Source organism: Alosa pseudoharengus, unplaced genomic scaffold (assembly GCF_046254945.1).
Source record: "Alosa pseudoharengus isolate Yale_2024_CS ecotype anadromous, Long Island Sound unplaced genomic scaffold, YU_APseudo_1.1 YU_APseudo_1.1_scf_16, whole genome shotgun sequence".
NCBI lineage: Eukaryota > Metazoa > Chordata > Actinopteri > Clupeiformes > Clupeidae > Alosa > Alosa pseudoharengus.
This window is the reverse complement of record NW_027468630.1, coordinates 29,858,946-29,867,474: the sequence shown is the minus strand read 5'-3', so window position 1 is coordinate 29,867,474 and position 8,529 is coordinate 29,858,946. Positions and strand designations below refer to the sequence as shown.

General features: G+C 40.1%; 1 long non-coding RNA gene across 3 annotated transcripts; it reads right to left on the bottom strand.

Moving 5' to 3' along the window:
• Positions 1-6,098: 6,098 nt before the first annotated feature.
• On the bottom strand, positions 6,099-8,529 carry LOC143126314 (uncharacterized). 3 transcript variants are annotated; one of them, XR_012987454.1, is made up of 3 exons: positions 8,185-8,529; positions 7,152-7,297; positions 6,099-6,506 (listed from the first exon to the last, which is right to left on the bottom strand). It is a non-coding gene; the product is annotated as an uncharacterized LOC143126314 (long non-coding RNA). The 3 variants fall into 3 exon arrangements; XR_012987455.1 differs by lacking the exon at positions 8,185-8,529 and adding an exon at positions 7,394-7,412; XR_012987453.1 differs by lacking the exon at positions 8,185-8,529 and having other exon boundaries at positions 7,152-7,459.

Below are 8,529 nucleotides of genomic sequence, written 5' to 3'. Positions count from 1 at the left end.
ATACATTTTATGCCAATCACTAGTATCCATTGATATACTGTAATACTATAACAATAATATCCATTGGTTCTCTGCAAAATTGTTTCCCTCTTTTTTTCTTTAATTTTCACTTGAGCCTGATCGGTTTATAACTCACTAAAGAGCCTCAAGAAAGCCATTTAGTAAACGGTAAGATTCCCTTCTCCTAAAATATTGATAAATACGCCCAACCCAAGCACTCTCTGTTGATGTGATGTCCCAATCTGTCCTGCAGTGCCCATGAATGGAAGACTTATCAGCAGGAGACTCCTAAGTCCAATGTCAATATCACAGCACCCCTCATTCAATGGTGCCAATATGACTTACTCATGTCATCCTGATAATTCCTCTTTTGAAACAGCATGCTCTTCTCTTCTTGTAATTAACTTTGAACATCACTATTGTGATTAGAAGCCAGTGACGAGCAGCACTGAAGGGAGGAAAACAGATACCCTGTGGTGACTCTCACCAGGTTGTTAAATTAGTAAAAATGCTGAAAGAAATGACACATCTGAGCATTCACTCTTAACAAGGAAGGAGATTCTTCAGTGTTGAGCCTTCCATCTTCAGAATTGATTGTTCACTTACTACTCATGTTACCTAAGATATCACTCTTCCCAGTTAGATTTGTAGGCCTTGTAGTGGCAGGATATCATATACTCAAGCCTAACTATTAAGCACATTGGCCAATGATGTACCACACTGAATGTGTATGAAGGGTTTATATTGCCTACAAACATTTACTAGTTTATTCAGTTGTCATATCTAACATGGGGATAACCCAAATAAGCTAGCTGCTGTCTTAAAGTTCTATAGTTCAGGAGATAAGCATGTGTGGGTGTTGACTGTTGGGTGTTGACTGGCTGTTGAGTTCAGTGGTGTCCAGGGGTCCCCAACCTTTTATGTACCATGGACCGGTTCGATTTCTATTTTTTTTTCACGGACCGGCGGGGGGGGGGGGGGTCCCATGTTCCATATGTGTTGTGCATGCATTACTTGAAAAAAACTAGCTCCAGTTATGTATGAACAGTGAAGGTAACGATCTCTTGTGAAAAACGTGAACTTGAAGAAGTGAAAATTGAACAATATGAACTATGAATATTGAACAACTTGAAGCTACATCTATGTGTGAACATGCTTAACAAAATATGGGAACAAAACATGGGAACTAAACGTGCATTACGAATATAATCAGTGGGAGCCCTGCTTGTTTCCCTGCAACAAGAAGCTTCCATCTGGGGGTGATGGAAGACAGTGACACCCTCAGTGTCTCGGGATCTCGGGATATTCTGCTTTGGTTTTGATCCAAAAACCCGCCAGAGAGGTTTCCTTATACACACTCTTGACCACCGTCATTTGCAATTTCGATCAACTGCTCTTCCAACTGCGCTGACAAGTTAGGACTATTCGGGATATTGACAAATGGGTTGCGGACCCACTCATTGCTTTGCCGTGGATCTTTGGAGGATGGGAAGTAACGCTCAAACTCATTTGAAAGCGCAACAAGGTGATCGCGCACCAGCTGCGAGAGAAAGGGCCCTGCCTCAGCTCAGTCTCTCCCAAAACCCCCACTACTGTTTGGAACATATCAAATACACCCCGGTCCACTCGTCGTCCCCACAAATCAAGCTTGGCTTTAAATGCAGCGACTTTATCTGCCAGTTTAAAGACAGTCGTCATTCTCCCCTGGAGTGACAGGTTGAGGTCATTAAAGGAGAATTCCGGTGTGATATTGACCTAAAGTGTGTTGAAACATGATACCGAGTGTGAACTTATGTCTCATAGCCCATCTCGGCTTGTCCCCTGCACTCCAAAATCTGGTGCTAGTTAGCCGATGCTACCAACAGCTTGTTCAATGGTGGTGCTTCGGCATCGGGCTAGCCATGCAAATAAATCACTGTTTTACACCATTTACGAGGCTCAATGTATCTCCACACTTCATTGGTATACTACCGAAGGCCCTGACATTTAAAACGAGACATTGAGAACTTTGAAAAAGCACTGGTAGTTTACTTACAAGACGATGTATACAGACAGTATCTTCATGAAGTTTAGCCTTTGCAGCCATCTTGAATTTAGTCACGATAAGTCAAGAGACGAGTAAGAATGAACAGGTATGATAAGGGATCAGATTCCAAAAAGAATTCAGTGGAAATGCATGGATTCTAGTTGCTGCTACCGGAAGAAACTGGAATCCATGCATTTCCACTGAATTCTTTTTGGAATCAGATGTATTAAGGGCCCCCCACTAATTGTCAAATATGTGGAAGGGGAGATTTGGGGGTCCTCCCCCAGAAAATTTTTTATTGGTTTGCTGTGATTTCCTGTATTCTGGTGCATTTTGGGGATGGCCAATACTAAATTCAATCAGACTCATAGCCTACATCCTGATTTGTTGATATTGAGGCAATGATTCCATGCAGGCTTGGGCTTCAGGGCCCCCTGACCCCTTGGGCCCCTGGGCCTGGGCCCGGTAGGCCCGTGCAGTAATCCATCCCTGGGGTTGATCACAACACACCCACTACAGCTAACTAGACTACACCACAGCTGACTACACCACTGGTTGAGTTGCACTGGAATACACTGCAAAGACCACTCCACACTCAATTAGCACATACATTCTGAGCCTGTGTGATATGTGCAAATACAAAGGCACGGATGTACAAAGCAAAGCAAAATAAACTGTTTCTTATTAACAGGTAGGCAAAGGCAAGCTAAACAGCCAATCCGAGCAACGATTTCCCTGGAAGCTCTGACGTCAATTCAACATGACAGAGGTCATTGTTAACAGGGTGGCGATCGATATCAACCACATGCTCATTGACCAGCCTGACGTTATCAGATGTCCAAACATCAGTTTGGTCTGGACTAATAGGACAACAAATCACAAATGAATGGGCAATTTGGATAGAAAAATCTGAAAATCTCTGATATTCAAAAGATGTCACCCAACTCCGGATGCAGATTTATCTCTTGACTAGACTGCTGCTGATGCTTCTAGCAGGCCTGACTGCATGTCTACAGTCATTGCATATGATCCAGAATGTGTTGCCCTTTGGGTTGGTTGTCTGGGTATTCCAATGTTATATAACACGGTCAGTTGGACTGTTTTATTTCATGGCATATTAATAGTATTCCATGCTATGAGAGTCAAGAGAGACAATGGAGTGATTTATGTGGTGATGACTGGTTTTAATTTTTTTTTATAGCTGCCTTGGCTGCAGAGCTGTGGCAGTAGTGACCACAAGGGACCACACCCTAACCCTCTGACCGGGAACCTCAGGTCAGTGGGCACTTCTCCTAATTCAGACTTCCAATGTAACTGGAGAAGGAAAAGACCATTTGAAAATGAAACTGCAATGGATTCACAGGCTCTTTGCTGAACATTCCTGTTATCCCTCTATGCAATTCTGTCTGTTTTGCTCATTCATTGATACTTACCTGTCATCTTTCCAAATGAACAGTATACATCATGATATACATGTAACTTACCTTCCTTTGCTGCCTACACATTTATTCAACTCATCCAAGCAAGTATTTCCAGAAGTGAATGCAGATATTGCTGATATTTCAACATCATCCCACAAAAAATGACTGCAGTTATACTGCAGTTTTTTCAAAGAACACTACAGTTATACTGAAGTACAGTGCAGTACAATAATTTTCATGTCCAAAATATTGCATTTTCTGCAATAAAGTACAGTACTATGCAGTGCAATGCAGACACTTCAGACACTTTGGTTGGTATAGATTTTTAAGCCGCAGTTGCTTTTTCTCAACCAGACAGGAACTATGAAATCATAATCATATATATTATATGTCATATATCTCGATTGCTCTCAGAGCTTTTCAATCCCTCAAAAATGCTCATGTATTTTTGTGCTTTAAACATCTCTATGTTCCCTGTCTCTCATTTTTTCAATTTGTCATGTCAGACTTGTTTTCTCTGTATTTCACCCAAACAACCTCATCTCACATTGTTGAGTTCTTCCCAGCCATGCTTTGGCCATATGTTTGGAAAAGTTTGAAGGGGGATGGGATTGGCTGTATGTAGGTTGTGCTTTTCTGGACCTGATAGATATTGTCTCATCATCATGATTCACTTTCCCCACATCGAGGCAGGTTTTGCAGGAATTACCATGAAACAATTCTGGCTCTGACTCATCACCTCTGCAAATTCTGTGTGGATTTGCGGTTCAACATGCTGTCTTTCATGCTTTTATGTTACATGGCAAATATTTGGAAACATTTTCTTTAATGAAAACTCCTGGAGAACTACAAGTGACATTACATGAATACAAATGATTGACTTCCTGAAGATGACTAATGGATATGGAAACATACATTGACAATGCAACAGAATTATATTTTTTTTCTCCACACTATTTCCCGAAATAAAGTAGGAGTAAAGCTAGCCTGTGATTCTAAATTATGTCTGAAGGACAGGACTTGTGAAAGGCCCCTGATTCACCTTACTCTCTGGCACACACGTGCTGTGTTTCAAAGTAGCCTACTGGACAATGTGCAGTTGACATGTTTTATTCCACACTATTGTAAGATATGACTCAGTCTTTCCCCTTGGATCTCCATGGACTCCCATGACTAATGCGTGACAGTTGAGGGGTCACAATGTGCTAATTTAAAGTAATTCATAAATGATGTCTAATAAACTAATAAAAGAACTGTGGTCCTTTTGGTATCTGTTTAGTATACCTGCAACAATGACATAACACACACATCACAATGTAACTTGCATAGTCCAACACTTTTTTCTGGATTCAAAACTTGCATTGCCAGCATGAGCAGGGAGGCTGAACCCCATGAGCGCTAGTGTCTGTTACATGCATGTCTTTTACAGGTGATAAAGAATGGATGTGAGAGTATTTTACCTTGTTCTGATGTGAGCATAAAAGCTATGCAACTTTGGTCTGTCTAAAAATGTAGGTATGTAATGCAGATGTGTAGTTCCCTTCATGCTTATCTGGCTATACTTAAGTAAGGTTTACACCAATGACCACTCACAACAGGCTCCAGCAAGGTCTTCCTGAATCTCCAACTCAAAGTAATAATGTAAAGTGTGGAGAGAGGGCGCTGATCAAAGCAGTGGCTTGCGTCACAGTATGTGTTCGCCGTCACACTCTGTCTTAGTTCAGATTGGCCAGTTTTTTCAGTGGTAATTTAAGTCTGAAATTTGCAGATGAAGGAGGAAACAAACGTGTTTCGGGTTCATGGTAGCTTTGTGGCCACGCCTACCAAACCCTACTTATTCAGTAAAGCAAAGGTACAAGTGGTTTTCCCTTCTCTGTCTGCTTTAAGGTGACCTCATTCCAGATAATGTCAGCAATAGGCCTATAAACTGTGCTGTGTATGCTGCACAGTCCCACATGGGTCTGGACTTGTTTGGTTCAGCTTGAGATGTTGGCATGAGAGGCAGTCATACTGTACTATGGAGCCTATAAAACATGGGTGCTTCTACTGTCTGTTACTAGCCCGTCTTAGTCTTGCACGGTTAGTGAGATTTAGTCACTCTACTGCGGAGACCCTGTTTTGATGTCACAAAACGTTGGCGACCCCACACTGTAAAAAAAAACTCTCTGCGTTTACTTAAAAAAACAAGTCAACACATTTCACTAGCTTTTTTGAGTAATTTCAACTTGACAGTGAAGAACTCAAATAATCAAGTTAAATCAACAAATGCTCCCAACTTGAAATATCTAGTAATGCCAACTTAGTATTGTGAGTAAGGTGGACTTACAGTAGGTTAGCAACTCAAAAATTCAAGTTGAATCAAGTGCTTTTAACTTGAAATATCTAGTAATGCCAACTTAGTATTGTAAGTAAGGTGGACTTACATTAGGTAGGCAACTCAAAAATTCAAGTTGAATCAAAAGTTCTTCCAACTTAAAAAAACAAGTCAACACATTTCACTAGCTTTTTTGAGTAAGTTCTACTTGACAGTAAAGAACTTAAATAAGCAAGTTGAATCAACAAATGCTCCCAACTTGAAAATATATATTAATGCCAACTAATACATTGACTCTAACCAAAAACAAGTGTAAATAACAACTCAAAAATCCAAATAGATCAAACTATGTTTTTATTTTTAGCCAGTGTGAACACCCCTGACCTACAGTACCCTCCAGAATTATTGGCACCTCTGCAAACGCTGACTAAAAAGAAGAATATTAAATCATCTTTTGGAAATTGATCTTAATGCCTTAAGTTAAAAATTGAGGGAATATCCAACATATTAGAACACCAATTTTCTTTGTGAATGAATAATGTATCATAAATAAATAAATGTTCTTCCTTAAAATACAGGGGTCATAAGTATTGAGTATAAGTATAAGATGTCCTGTAGAACAACAGTCTCTTCCAGGACGATGGCGATATTGGTGACAATGTCCGGTGCTTTCATGGCGTGGTCGTCTTCAATGACGGTCAAGATTCCAATTTTCATGCCTCTAGTCCTCCTCAGCATCTGCATCCTTGGTGGAAAAGCACAGAACTACATCACTAAATTTGCAAAAAATAAATTAAAAGTTCTCCGCACGTGTGCCTTTTAGCGACCATCTGGTGCAACCAGGCCAGGACAGAAAATGTAAAGAGAAGGAGAGGAACGCGAGACACTAGAGGTGAATAGGGTAAAATTTTTAACTAGCAGATATTACTATGAAACTTTCCCAGTTGTATTACTTATACTCATATTAATGTATTACTTACATTAATATGAAAAAAAAAGTATTACAAGTTTTCTGTAATTTAGTGTTTACATATGCAAATTAGGCAGTATCTAATTAAATATGCGATAATTTGCATACATTTTAAAACACGTTGAGTTCATCATTAACTGGTGCACCTACTGCATTTCCGAGTTCCCTAATTATGAAGTTTGTGCTTCCTACTTTTGTGTGTCGCAAAGTTTTGTACATTGCCAATGCTATGGTCGCAGCCTACAAATGGACAAGTTATAGCTTCACCACGACGTAAATGTCCTCCAAGATGTTTAAAAAAGTCCACTGCACTGAAATCACATTGGAATGTACACTATTGACAACTGAATGTAGTTTCGACCTGAGGTGATTTGTCTTTTGCATGGTACCATGCCAAATTAAATTTTAATGTAAGCTTACCTGAAGTCTTAAAGATGCACACGCACTGGGGGTGGAGGCAGAGCCAGCTTTTTCCCTAGTGACCGTGATGAAGCCTGTAATGGGTCAGGAGGGTCTCTCCGGGTGAGAAAATGGACAGTCCTTACATTGCATAGCAACAGAAGAGTCTGCAACAACAAACAAGAATAGAAAATTGTTTTTTTTTTATATAGGTTTGTAGTGTAGTGGACTTTTTTTAAACATCTTGGAGGACATTTACGTACTGTAGTGATGAAGCTATAACTTGTCCATTTGTTGGCTCTGATCAAGCATTTTTAAGGGAGCGCGATCGGCGAATGTGAATGTGGGGTTGCCATTGTTTTATGTGCCTGCATTCTATTGACATATGTTGCATTAAAAATTACATTGCCATTTAATTTTTTTCAACCTATATGCAGCGCCTCTGCAGATCGAGTGGCAGCAGTTGGAAGACATTGCTAAAAACTTTGGGCGGGAGTGAGGGGGTTTAGCTTACTCCACAGTGAGATAGCTATCCTCGCTGGCATCCAATACAAAGGTCTTTCTATAAAGGTTAATATTTTAGGAACATACATGTTTTCAGCAAAACAGGTAAATAGCTAACCAGACAATTATACTATTGCATTGCCTTGATAATTGAGCTGTAGCAGCTAATTGAGCTGTATGGCTATCACTATGGTGGAATTTAGCCACTAAGATTAGCTAGCAGGCTAGCTTAGCCTAATAGCTAGCAGCTACTATTTCAACAACACCACACTATTTCCAAGAACGTTCCTTGCTGACATCCATTTTACACAAAGTTGTTCCTGAAAGTGAATGTTTTAGGAACATCCTTGTTCAGCATTAGCAGCTATCGGTTATGTCTTCCCAGAACATTGCAAGCTTCTAACATTCAGTCATAACTAGACATCACTAACGTTAGCTAGTGATAGCTGCTAACGGAATGTGGGCAGTCAGATCAGCTTAGCTAAAGCAACACGACACCGAGAAAGACTGACTATCATAACAATTGGATAAAACTAAATGCCTTACTTACCTTTGACAACGCTGTTGTCATTTGCTCCACGCTGCATACAGGTAGGGAAGGTGTCTGGCTTCTGTCCTCCTGACAAATTCAAGCCGCAGCCCACAGGTCGCCTTGATACGTTAGGAAACAATGCGCTTGCGCCAACTTGACTAAAAAGTTCAGTGAACTTTGGGAAACTTCTCTCTTATAGATACTTAATTATACAAGTTGAGTCAACTCAGTTTCTTAAGTTTGTTAGGTGAAATTCCCAAATTAGTTGTGAAAACTTGTTATAATGAGTTTCACTACACTATTTGATTATTTGAGTTCTGTTTAGTCAGAAAAGTTATTTGGCAGTACTAAAGGCAAGTTGTA